Consider the following 13,949-nt stretch of genomic DNA (forward strand, 5'->3'; position numbering starts at 1 on the left):
GGACACACCAAATTATTAAACATGCCCTATATCTATATATATTTGAATTAGGGATTTTGGTAGATTCAAATTCCACTGATTTGTCCATTTAATAATAATGGTGATTTAAAGTGAGTTGGTATTGCATGTTGCATTTGCAGGCACTTTTTTGGTGCTGCATCTACCGACATGCATGGTTTTTAATGTGATGTATTTTTGTATTTTAATAATAAAAGTATATAATGCTTATGTTAGGGGTTAACATTGAGGAACATACTTGCACTGTCACTTTAAATTTTGGACTAGTTTCAATTTTGCACATTTGTTATTTGCACCTTTTGTGCTATTTGCAGTTTGCACAATTCATTGCACATTATTGGTACTCTTTGTTAGTATGTCTAGCAAATACCTATTTTCACTATATGACATATTGTAGATATATTTAACATTTAAAGTTAATCCCCTTTCATGTTTGCACATTATAGCACTTTAAATTTAACATAATGAGCTCTTAGGGGCCTCAGAACATATTTCACATCACTTTAAAACATTACTGATTATGCACAAACTGAATAAACTGTGTTACTATAGTAACAGGAACACAATAATGTTACACTGCACTTCCGGGTATGAGCAGTGTTATTACACACATGTTCACTAATGGCATTGACACGCCGATTTCAGCACACACCCACTCACTTCAGATTGGTGAGTTCTCAAGCTATTTTATTATAAATATGTGTTTGTTTTAGTTCAAATGTATGTCCTGATCAGGGCCGGCCGAAGACTTAACGCCGCCTGGGGCGAAGTTTAAAACGCCCCCCCCCGCCCCGCCGACATCGGGGGGGGGCATTTTAAACTTCGCCGACGCCATAACGATCCCCCCCCGGTACTTACCTTTAAACAGTCCTGCGGCGAGTCTCCCTGCTCTGCCACGGTGCCGGCTTGTAATGCTGAGCGCCGGAAATTGACATCACTTCCGGCGCTCTGCATTACAAGCTGGCACCGGGACCGAACAGGGAGACTCGCCGCAGAGGAGAGAGAGAGAGGGGCGCCGAGCAGGTAAGTGAAAGCCACTCGGTGCCCCTCTCTCTCTCCTCCGCTTCAACAAAAAAAAAAAAAAACCCGCTTGGGGCGGCAAAGTGCCGCCCTTTCTAAAGTGCCGCCTGGGGCAATTGCCCCAGTCTGCCCCATTATAGGGCCGGCCCTGGTCCTGATGAAAGTCAGTAATGACTGAAACGTCGACTTGACTTTGAAAGACTTTATCTTTTGAAAGTGTTTTATATATACACACACACATATATATATATACACACATATATATATATATACACACATATACACACACATATACATATATATATATACACATACAAATATATATATATATATATATATATATACACATATAAATAAATATATATACACATACACATATACACATATATACACATATACATATATATACATATATACACACACACACACCTGGGGTGGAGCAATTGGAGAGCAGGGTGGGCCAATGCTCCATTCCCCCATTCTGTGGAAACTCCATGCCGGGTTTTCCAGGAGGCAAGAGATCTGCAGGATCCGGTCCGGGATTTCTATGAGGCCGGCGTCAGGCCCAGGTGCTGGGCATTAAAAACCCCTGGAGCCTGATACTCAGGGAGACTGTTGAGGGAAGAGGAAGTTCCCTGTGCTCCCAGGGCAAGGAGAGGCCCTGAAGAAGACCATCCCTGAGCCAAGTGAGACAACACACATTTTGTGTGTTGTCTGGGGGAGGTTTTCCAGAGCCTGGAGTAGCTGGGTCTGGCAGGGAGGTCTAGTTAGTGGGTGATTAGGCTGGTCAGTCTAGACCAGCATAGTTAAGTTAGAGAGAGGGCTCCAATTGGGAGCTAGGTTTTATTTTTATGATTTGGTTTTTGGGGTTTCAGCAATTAAGAATAAAGTGCTGTTTTGTTCAAAGCTGCTGTTCCTGACTCTGATTGCCCTAGAGGACTGTGCTTATGACCCCTAAAAGTGACATGTATGGCCCTCATGCTATAGGGTTTGTCACAATACATATACATATATATATATACATATATATATACACACATTATATATATATATATATATATATATACACACATATACATATACACACATATATATACATACAACCTCTCATTTATATTATGTTTATATATTTGTTGCCAACTTTATTAGGGTGAGAAGCGCAGACAGTATTTTGTTTTTTTGCATACATTGTACAGCCAACACACTGTATTTGCAGCATGCTCACACTGTTTGGTAGGCCTAGTATTATTTGAGCCTGAGACTAGCTTAGCGCACCGACATTTTTTCTTTTCCCTGATTGCACATATTTGAGGTTGTTGGCTCCTCATCAGTCTGGTTGCAGCTTGCTGTCCAGGGGTTAATTGGGAGGAGGTTTAATTGCACCTCCCCCAACACATTAATAAGGTTTTGGTAGCAGTATAAACTGCTTTGTGTGCCCACTATGTAGGAGGTGAGAGTAGGACGTGGCGGGTGAGCTTAATTATGCTTTGTCCAATTCATATAACCAAAACCTCTCATTTATATTATCTTTATATATTTGTTGCCAACTTTATTAGGGTGAGAAGCGCAGACAGTATTTTGTTTTTTGTATACATATATATATACACATATACATATATATATATATACACATATATACATATATATATATATACACATATATACATATATATATATACACATACATATACACATATATACACATATACATACATATACATATATATATATACACACATATATAAATATATATATACACACATATATATATATATATATATATATATATATATATACACATATACATATATATATACACATATACATATATATACACATATATCCCCTTCGTGACAATGGCCGTTTTAACATTTCTGCGCTGCTCGTGTTTAGCTGTAATTTTCTTCTTTCCCGTTTACTGAACCCACACACATTATATATTGTTTTTTTCAGGACAAGAAGGGCTTTCTTTAGATGACATTGTTTTGATTGTATCGTATTATTTACTATTAAAAAAAAGTATAAAATATGGTGAAACATTTAGAAAAAAATGACTGTTTCTAACTTTTAGTTGAAAAATCTTTTACTCATCTATAAAAGGTAATAAAAAAACCTGCTAAATAGATTCTACTATTTGTCCTGAGTTTAGAAATACCCAATGTTTTTAAGTTTTTTTGCTTTTTTCTACACATTATGGGGCAATAAGTACAGGTAGCGTTTTGCTATTTCAAAGCCATTTTTTCCAAATCTGGTAATTCTTCCCCCCATGTGCCATTTCGGGTATCTTTGAAGCCGGCCAATGCAATTTACCCCATCAAGTCATATATTTTTGAAAACTAGACAGCCCAGGGTATTCCAAATGCTAGTATTTTAACCCTTTCCAAGCACTTATTCTACCATCAGCCTTTGTCAAACTTTATGGTGGTAATTTTTTTGCATTTGTTTTTTCACACACATTTTACTTCAGGTATGAATAAACAGGTTCTGGTATATGTCACTATCACAAAACACCCCAATATGTGTTCAGCAACATCTCCTGAGTACAGCGATACCCCACATGAATTATTTTGCCTGGCTGTTTGGGGGCAAAAGGGCCACATTTGGGGCATGCACATTTTTCAATGTTGAACTTTGGCATTTGGGGATCCACTGCCCATGCCGTATTTGGTACATCTTTGAGCCGGGCCATTTCAGTGTGCCCAATAAACCCATATATTTTTGAAAACTACACACCACAGTGTATTTTAAATGCTGGTATTTTAACTCTTTGCATGCACACATTTTACCACCAGCATTGTTTCAAAGTTTGCAGTAGTATTTTTGTGTGTGTATTTTTCCCACACACACCTACTTTTTGTATGAATTTACAGCTCCTGGTATATGCCACTGTCACACGACACCCCGATATGTGTTCAACAACATCTCCTGAGTACAGTGATACCCCACATGCATGGGTTTGTTTTTTTGGGGAACTAAAAGGCCACATTTGGTACGTGTGCATTTTTTTTAATTGGAAATTAGATGTGTGGCCATCCTTCCCCCCGTGTTAATTGGGACCTTGTTGAACCCGGCCAATTCAAGTTACCCCATCAAATCATACATTTTTTAAAAGTAGACACCCCATGGGCATTTAATATGCCAGTATTTTAACTCTTTCCATGCGAGAATTGTTTTAAGCTAATATGCTAATTTTAGGACTTACTCACAAAAATATATTTTTTATATATATATATTTTTTTTTACATTTTTTTTCAACTTGAAGGTTCCCCTGATAGTGACATCAGTGGGAAATTATTTTTACATTTTACTGGTTTTTTACTATTTTTTTCTAATTATTATTAATTTTATTTTATTTTTAATTTATTTTTACTAATCACACTGTGATTAGAAAGCTGGGCTCCATTGACTTGCATGGTTGAATGCAGTACCTGTATTCAACCTGCAAGTGGAGCCAGAGTTCTCTAGAGGGTCTGGAGACCGTCTAGCGAACTTTTTAGTCTTTATTGTTTTTTTTTACAGGGCGGCCGCCATCTTGCTTGATGGCGAAGATCACCTGCAGCGGCGGCTGTGACCGCTCACCAGAGATGGCCCCTTTGTGCCGATCATGGCGTTGCTGAACGAGGCATTACAGCAACGCCGTTTCGGTGCAGAAAGCGAAAATAGTTCGCTTTCTGCACCCGTTTAAAGACGTGCCGGTCCTGGCACGTCAATTGTCATCAAGTGGTTAAATATATATATATATACATATACATATATACACATATACATATATATATTTGCCCCTGCTGCCAATATATATATATATAAATATGAGACGCTGTTGCCAATATATTTTATAGTGAAAAAATTGGACCCTACCCAAGCACTTGTGGGCCCCACTCAACGCTCCCTTTCATGCAATCACTCCCTCCGGTACCACACCAAAAAAATATATATTTGCCACACTGACTGCAGATCAAGGGAAGACAGTGAGAGTCAGTACAGTCTTCCCTCCTTCTGACTGCACCATGACATTGAGAGGTCCTCTCCCCTGTAATCATCCCCAGAGTCCCTTTGTCCCCTCATTCACTAAACCACACCGCTCTTTTACTTACACCCTGTAGTTCAGGTATAGATCAAATAAATAACACATGAAAACAGCACATGCAACTGAGTAAGACAAAAAAAAACCCTTTTATTTGCAGGTATACATAAATAATGTACGGAAACATAGCATTGCAGGTATAAAGCAACAGAACTCAGCATTGCAGGTATAGATCAATTGGAAATCACATGTAAACTCAGCACTGAAGTTATAGATTAAATAAACAACACATGGAAACAGCACTCCAGGTATTGATCAACTGAATAAGACATACAAATCCTATATTTGCAGGTAAGCATAAATGATGTATGGAAACATAGCAGATACAGGTCAACAGACTAACACAAAAACCCAGCTTTGCAGGTATATATCAATTGGAAATCACATATTAAAAGGTATAGATAAAAAACCCTAAATTACAGGCATAGATCACAGGTCGCACACCCTACAGCCAACCCTGGCGTCCACATTGCTCACATAGAACCTGACTAGCACCCAAATTACACACACATAGGATGTTGCTAAACAGCCCAGCATGAGTCAACATGGTCCCCAAACAGCTGAGCGTACGCCATCTTTGTCCCATAAACACGCTACTTGTGCCATCTTTGTCCCCAGTGCTTACACCCTGCTTATACCATCTTTGCTTTATTATTTAATTATTTACACATATTCATTAATGCATCCACACATTAATCCATTCATTATCTCTCTCATTCTTAGATTCTTATATTTAATGCAGGTTATAAATAATAATTAATGCAATAAAAACAGCCTATGAAACTAATGTGCGTATGTTTTCAAATACCATATACATGATAAAGTATATAAAACCTTGTATTTGAATTGCTATCTGATTTTTCAGTCTACATGTCATTGTATTCACTTATAGAGCTTCAACAGATCCCTTAGCGCTACTGCTATAGAGAGGGAATAAAAATTAACAATAGCCTTAAAAGCTACAATTTAAATAAAAAACTCTCAAATTCATAATAAAGCACTCATATTTCTCATGTTTTTCTATAAATATATTTGGCAAGGATTACTTATAACCCTCATAATACATGGACATCTCTCTTGGATATGTCCTCACTTCTCATTCATTGCTTCATCTGTTAGTTATCTTCAAAACAAATGGGGTAATTTCAAAGCAAAAGCTAGAATATGTATCCGGTCCCAGACTCGGCAATGTATTTTAGTTAGGCTCAACCCTTGGCACCATTCACTTCCATGGCTGGTGTCCTCACTGTAATGTGTGATCCTGACTCTCCACTTTAGAAGGATGCATGGCACCTGGTACAGTATACTATGGAGGCTGTGTCAGGCAGTCACAGTCCTTCATAGTGTAAATAGGCCAGTTGGCACGATGGGCTCATAAAGCATTGACACACTGGTGAGCCTGACCAACCATTAGGGTTGTCCTCTGTTTTGGGCAGTAGGGTTGGGGTAGGGCTAATGCCAAGCACACTATAAAAGGAGAGCAGGAAGTACCCGGTTATAATGTAAATTCTCCTCACTTTCTACCCTCTCCCCCCTTTGCCGTTCACTTACCTTGTAGAAGTCCAGCGGTGCGTGCGGGTTCACTGCTGATTGCCGGAATATGACATCATATTCTGGCGTTTAGCATGAAATGCCAGCACTGCGACTAAGACAGAGGCCTCGAGGAGAAGAGTGAGAGGCCCCGAACGGTTGCTGAAAAGTTATTCCTCAGCAACCACTCGGCGCCCCTCTCTCCTCCGCGTCTATTACAAAAAAAAAAAAAGACGGCGTTTCGATTGGAGGCCCCCCCCCCGCGTTAATTGGGACATTGTTGAACCCGGCCAATTCAACTTACCCCATCAAATCATACATTTTTTAAAAGTAGACACCCCATGGGCATTTAATATGGCAGTATTTTAACTCTTTCCATGCGAGAATTCTTTTAAGCTAATGTGCTAATTTTAGGAGTTGCTCACAAAAATGTTATATATTTTATTATTATTATAATTTTTGCCTTTTTTTATTTGGTGACTTTTTTTTTATCAGTGGGAAATTATTTATACATTTTACTTTTTTTTAACTATTTTCTTTTCTTACCATTATAATTTTTTTACATTTATTTTAATAATCACATTGTGATTGGAAAGCTGGACTCCATTGACTTGCAAGGTTGAATACAACCTGCAAGTGGAGCCATATTCTGGGGAGATCCTGTGTTTTTTTTTAAAGGATGCCGCCATTTTGCGAGTGGCAAAATCACTTGCAGTGACAGTTGTCATTGCGCGTCCTGGGGTGGGAGTTCGGTGTTGCTGAATGCCTCGAGATCGAGGCATTTCAGCAACACCTTTGAAGTTTAGGAGGCAATCAACGATTAAAAAACTCTTAAAACAGGCGTCCGCAGCCATAAATCGACATCGAGGCATTGCAGCAACAACGTGTGGGTGCAGAAAGCGAACATGGAACTAAAATTTAGGGGTGTGTAGAAGCACTATTAAACATCTACAGGCACCAGACAAGCTAGAAGGCTTGAGATTTCTGAGGGAACAACAAGCCTCAGTGTCTGTAGATGAGTGTTTAATGCTTCTATATACCCCTAAACTTTAGTGGAAGGGTTTTCCCATCACCTTTACCCACCATAACTTATGTAATGGTATTTCTTGGTTACCCCAAGCCTCAAGTATTAAGCCAGTATCATTAACCAGTATCACCAGGAGTGGCAATTACTTCCAAGGGTTCCATGTATAAAGTGGATATAGAGGCAAAAGGTGATAATTGTTGACTTCATTTGCATGGGCCTACCCAGAATCCCTTGTGGTTGTGGCAGCACCATGAGATTTCTGAGGGAACAACAAGCCTTCTGGCTTGTCTGATGTCTGTAGATGAGTGTTTAATAATGCTTCTACATATGTTAAATATATATATATATATATACAGTATAACAAACAATTCTTCCACAAATGACATGTAACTGACAAAAAAAACCTGATTTAGGTTTTTTTTGCAGTGCTACAGACCCCCTAGCCACTCTTCTCGTCCTACAGACCGCCTAGCCACTCTGCTCGTCCTACAGACACCTCTGCTTTGCTCTACAGAACCTGTTGCTGTAAGCCTGTTCCTAAACTGGTGTTTTCCAGTTGTGTCTACAGGTAGCATCAAAGACTACAGCAGACAGCTATCTACCTCCAGCCAAGCCCAAAGCCTGATCCTGCCCCTGCACAGGACCTGTAACTTGATCTGGCACCTGGGCCCCTGATACCAGACACCAAAGAAGAGCCCCTGAGGGAAAGAATGGGACATGAGGTGCAGTACACCTTTTTTAAATTACATTTTCCTCACTATTGATACCATTGTACCAGGTAAGGCACCCCAATGACACCTGAGGGCCGGATATGGGAGGGGGTGAATGAGAGCCCCTCTAAAGGCTGATAAAAGAAGTAGAAGGTCAGTAAACAATTGTAATTTTTCTACAAATCGTATATTTTTTTGTATTCGTTAAAAACAAACAAAAAAAAAAAATCGGTATGTGTGTGTATGGAAGTGTGTCTGTGGAGGACAAACAACATAATGCTTTTTTAAATTATTAAACAAAAAAAGAAATCTCTGTGTCTATATGTGTTCACAAGTTCAGTCCCCAGTGTCACCTCTGTCCCCAAACAACCCCTCCCAGTGTCACCTCTGTCCCCAATCAGCCCCTCCCAGTATCACCTCTGTCCCCAATCAGCCCCCCCATGTCATTGATGTCTATAATCAGCCCCTCCCAGTGTCATCTCTGTCCCCAATCAGCCCCTCCCAGTATCACCTCTGTCCCCTTTCAGACCCCCATGTCATTGCTGTCCCCATTCAGCTCCCCAGTATCATTTCTGTCCCCAATCAGCCCCTCCCAGTGTCATCTCTGTCCCCAATCAGCCCCCCATGTCATTGCTGTCCCCATTAAGCTCCCCAGTGTCACCTCTGTCCCCAATCAGACCTTCCCAGTGTCACCTGTCCCCAATCAGCCCCCCCATGTCATTGCTATTATGTTTTTCCAAGTATCCATCCAGTTGCAGTTTAAACGTCTGTACAGACTCAGATTGTCTAACCAGTACATGAGAAGCCAGGTATTCAAGAAAAAAATGACTCAGAGTCGATATCTGACCCTTTAAAGTCGAGACACTAAGGCCCGTAGAAAAACCATCTTTTAAAAACATCAAAATGGAGCTAATGGAAGGAGGAAAAACCGAAACATCCCTAGCGGCATACCAGAGCAGAAACTTCTTCCAGACCCGAAAATAAATTCTTGAAGTAGAGCCCCTAACAGATCGTAACAGTAAGTCAAAAGATCCTCCGTAACACCATGATCACGAAGAATCATCCTTGCAGTAGCCAGGCCGTCAACCTGAACATCTGGAGCTAATCTGGAGGAAGATTGCCGCCGTCCAACAAGTGATCTGAGGGAGGTAGTTCCCAAAACCTTAGACTCAGCTGACTTAGGAGGGAGAACCAACTGCGGTTCGGCCAGTATGGGATAACGACTAAGACCCGAGCCCTGTCCGAACTAATCTTCTGGAGGACACGGGGAGGCAGAAACACGTATCCCAGAGGGAAGTTCCACTTGATGGACAGACCGTCCAGGAAGTCCGGCGAATCCTGCCTGTTGATTGAGGCAAAAATTGGTACCTTCCTGTTTCGCCTGGAGGCCATCAAATCTATCTCTGGAAGGCCAAATCTTGATACCAGGGAGGTGAAGGTCCCTTCGGTCAAGGACCACTCTGCTTGAGAACATCTTAGCCTGCTTAGATCGTCTGCAACGCAATTGTCGCAGCCTGTCAGGGTCCACAGCTAAGACCCCGTAGAAGTGACTCACCTGAATACCTGGCACCCGCGAGTGCCGGGCACAATGCTGCTCCTGCTTCCTCTCCGGCACCATCTGCAGTTTGTTCTAGGCGCGCGCCCCCACCTCAATTTAACACTTCCAGTCCTGGAATGGCGGGGAACGCGCTCTGATGACGCTGTACACGGAGGCGTGGGCGACATCTAGTGGCGGCTTTATAAACCAGCACTGAGTATTATTGAGCTTCCCTCTGCATTTTTGCTGTTTCCTGATTGTTCTTGTTGCTGACCCCGGATTGCCTTCGGACCTTGCCGACTTCTATATTCCTGACCCCGGCTATTGTTTACGGATTTCGCTGACCTCTCCTTCCCTGAACCTTGGCTTCATTTACTGGACTGTGTTTTATTACCCTGACTTGGCTACGTTTCTGGACCACGCTGCGCGTGGTGCATCTGTTCCAATTACTTCTATTGGACTGTATATTCCTGCATACTGGGTTTCTCATCCCTAATCCTCGCACAGCCTCTTATGTGGGTAGCCGATAAGTCTTCCAGATGACGCTGGGCCCAACTCATTATAGCCAAACAAAGAACCTGCAGGCTCCTTACTCGTGTACCCCCTTGTTTGTTTACATACGCAACTGTCGTAGCGTTGTGCGACTGAATCTTCATGGCACGACCTTCCAATTGGGGTCTGAAGGCTACCAGTGCATGAAGAACCGCTTTTAGCTCCCGGTAATTGGACGAACGCAGCGAATCTTCCAGAGACCAAATTCCTTGCCTGAAGATGGCCTTAAATGGGCGCCCCAACCGATACCGGAAGCATCCGTGGTAAGAGTTATCCAATTGCGAGGACGAAAAGAAAGGCCTTCTGAAAGATGAGAAGAGGTCCTCCACCAAGAAAGTTGGGATAAGACCTGATTCAAGATAGTTATGTCCCGGTCTAGGTCTACCTCTTGCCTGGACCAACTCCGTAGAATACCCCACTGAAGGTGACATAGCTGAGATCTTGCCCACCTGACCGCTGGGATGGAGGCTGTCAGTAGACCTAAGATGCTCATGGCCTTCCTGATAGAGCAGGTCGGATGTAATTGAAGCGATCTGACCTTTCTTTTGCTTTTCCTGATTTTTTCGGAAGGAAGAAAAACACGTTGGGAAATCGAATCCACCTCTAGGCCAAGGAATTGGATCCTGGTGGAAGGTATGAAGTTGGATTTGCTGCGGTTGATAATCCAGCACGCATCGTGGTGACTAGATCCGCCCGGAGCTCCTTTGAAGATTCGGCCTTGATTAGCCAGTCGTCCATGTAAGGAACGATGGAAATCCCTTTTTCCCCCCGTAGAGAAGCCGCCAAGGGACACAAAATCTTTGTGAAGATCCTTGGGGCTGACGACAGACCGAACGGAAGGGCCTTGAACTGGAAATTATGAATTTTTCCTTTTATACGGATTGAAAACCTGAGAAACCTTCTGGAAATTTCCGCGATCGGCACGTGAAGGTACGCGTCCTTCAGATCCAAAGTAGCCATGACGTCTCCCTTCTGAAGAAGGTGGGTGACTGAAGAAATGTTCTCCATACGAAAGTGGCGATACTGGATACAGCTGTTGACTCTTTAGATCCAAAACGCGTCAAAAGGATCCATCCAGCTTTGGGAATAGAAACAGTCTGGAATAGAGTCCTTGGAAGCGCTGAGAAATTTGAACTCTCTCTCTATAACTCCTTTTGATAGGAGAGATAGGCTTGCCGAACGTAGAGCTACATTTTTCACCAAGGATGGATATGAAGAAATCAGGAACTGACTTCTGGGAGGAGAGAAGAAACCGATTCTGTACCCCTCTGAAACGATCTTCCGAATCCAACTGTTGTGTGTAGTCTGTTCCCAAATATGCTTGAACTGCTGCAGCCTTCCACCCACTTTGTCATAACTTTCTTTTCTCTTGTTTTTTGGAACGGTCCTGGAACTTTCTGTCTCCGTAGAAATTCCGAAAATTCTGCAATCTGGAAGACGTCTGGAAAGGCCTGGTTGTCTTGTACGGATATCTCCTGTTCCATCTGGGACGTCTATCCTGAGGAAGAGCCATTTTGGTCTCAGACATTTGTTTGATTAAATCTTCCAAAAGGTGCTCTGAACAATTTACTCCCCTCAAAAGGTAAGTCACATAGGGATGCCTTGGAGGCTCTATCAGCCGTCCAGGATCTCAACCATAAGGCTCTACGAGCCACAGACGATAACCCCATATTCTTAGCTGATATCTTAACCAGCTCTTGAGAGGAATCCGTAAGTAAACTGTTGGATAATCGCAAGCTCTAGAGACTGCTGCATTGGCCACTGCTGCTCTGCATTGCGCACCTGATGCCTGAAATATGCGCCGGCAAGAAGTCTCGACTCTTCTATCCATTGAGTCCTTAAGACCTGAGACACCTCCAATGGGAATGGTCGTCTTTTTGACAGCTGGGCTATGTGGACGTCCACCTTAGGGGCTCATCCAAATGCTCTTCACTTTGAAGCCGGAAGAGATGCTTAAAATGCCTGGAGAGAAAAGCTCTCTTCCCTGGGTATTTCCATTCTCTTTCCATTAGCTGTTTCAACTTGGGGAGAATGGGTAAACCCTTGATTTTATCCACCTCTTTGTCTGATAACATGTGTCACCTCCTTAGTGAACCTGCGAAGCTCCTGGGGAGGAAAAACTGCTTCATCCTCAGAACTGAACGAGGTTGAGGAGTCTGAAGATTGCGAGATTTCACCCGATGAGAGCTCTGATCTAGAGGAAGAACGGGATCTTCTGTGTTTACGGGCAGCGTTCCCTGAAACCCTCGACTGAGCTTGAGCCGCAGAGACCTGGAACGCCTCAAAAAGTCTGTTCTAGGTTTTCCTGAAACCATCCCAGGAAGGATTGCAAGTGCTTTTGTTTGTCTTTAGTGAGTTGCTCTGCCGAGCAGGCATTACACATCTTTTTTCTGCATCCATTCGGCAGAGGAGTAGCACACTCAGAGCACATGCTTTGATTTAAAAGTGGACTTTCTAGGAATAGGAGCAGATTTCTTGTCTTTATCTCCAGGTAAAACCGGGCTAGACATCTGGTTAAAGACAAAATACTCCGACACAACCCTACGTAACGTCCATGGTTACTGAAGGGACCTCGCTCTGCTCTCCACCTGGGGAGCAATCAGAGGCTGCGAACCCCCAGGCAACAACCCGTGTGCCTCACCAGCCTTCAGATCTTCGGGAAATATCCCCCAGAAAAAGCGCCAAGTCCTTCCCTGTACGGGACAAGAAGAAAACTGGGGCTGTTCAGGGGAAGCGGGCTTTTATGGGTAAGGAGTTCTCCGTGACTTAACCCTTTTAATACTTTTAGCGTCTTGTCCACAAGGAGAAAACACTACCCAGTCGTACTGTCACTGTATGGCAGGAAAAACTATCATATACAGCCAGGCCATAAGATACCACCACATCTGTTCTGATACAGCAGATCTTAACAAACCACTCCAGAAACTAAGGGGAGACTTTATGAACCAGGGCTACAATGCCAGGATTATTGACAACCAGATACAGAAAACCACCAACATTCCCAGAAAAAAAAAGTACAAAGAACATCGTACTGGAACCCGTGTGCCGCTGAAGGTCACTTACCACCCCCAAGTAGAAGCTCTCCCCAAAATATCTAGAAGAACTTCAAGCAACACTACACACCGATGACAGACTCAGGGAAATGTTGCCACAGCCTCCCCTACTTTCCTTCAGACAGCCCCCCAATCTTAAACAACTGATAACCAGGAGTGCCCTGAGCAAGTCCACAAAAAAATGGCACTTTCCCCTGCCTACAAGGAAGGTGTAAAACATGCACACACACCATAAGATCAATGGTGACTCCTGCAAATCTTCTAATGTGGTATACCTTATTATGCATGCAAAGTGTCCAACAGCCCTCTATGTGGGTGAAACAGGCCAGCCATTTCATAAAAGGCTTACTTCACACAGATTCAACATCAACAACAAGAGAGCAGAAACACCAGTGGGAGAACATTTTTGCCAAAATGG

Source organism: Spea bombifrons, chromosome 2 (genome assembly GCF_027358695.1).
Source record: "Spea bombifrons isolate aSpeBom1 chromosome 2, aSpeBom1.2.pri, whole genome shotgun sequence".
Taxonomy (NCBI): Eukaryota; Metazoa; Chordata; class Amphibia; order Anura; family Pelobatidae; genus Spea; species Spea bombifrons.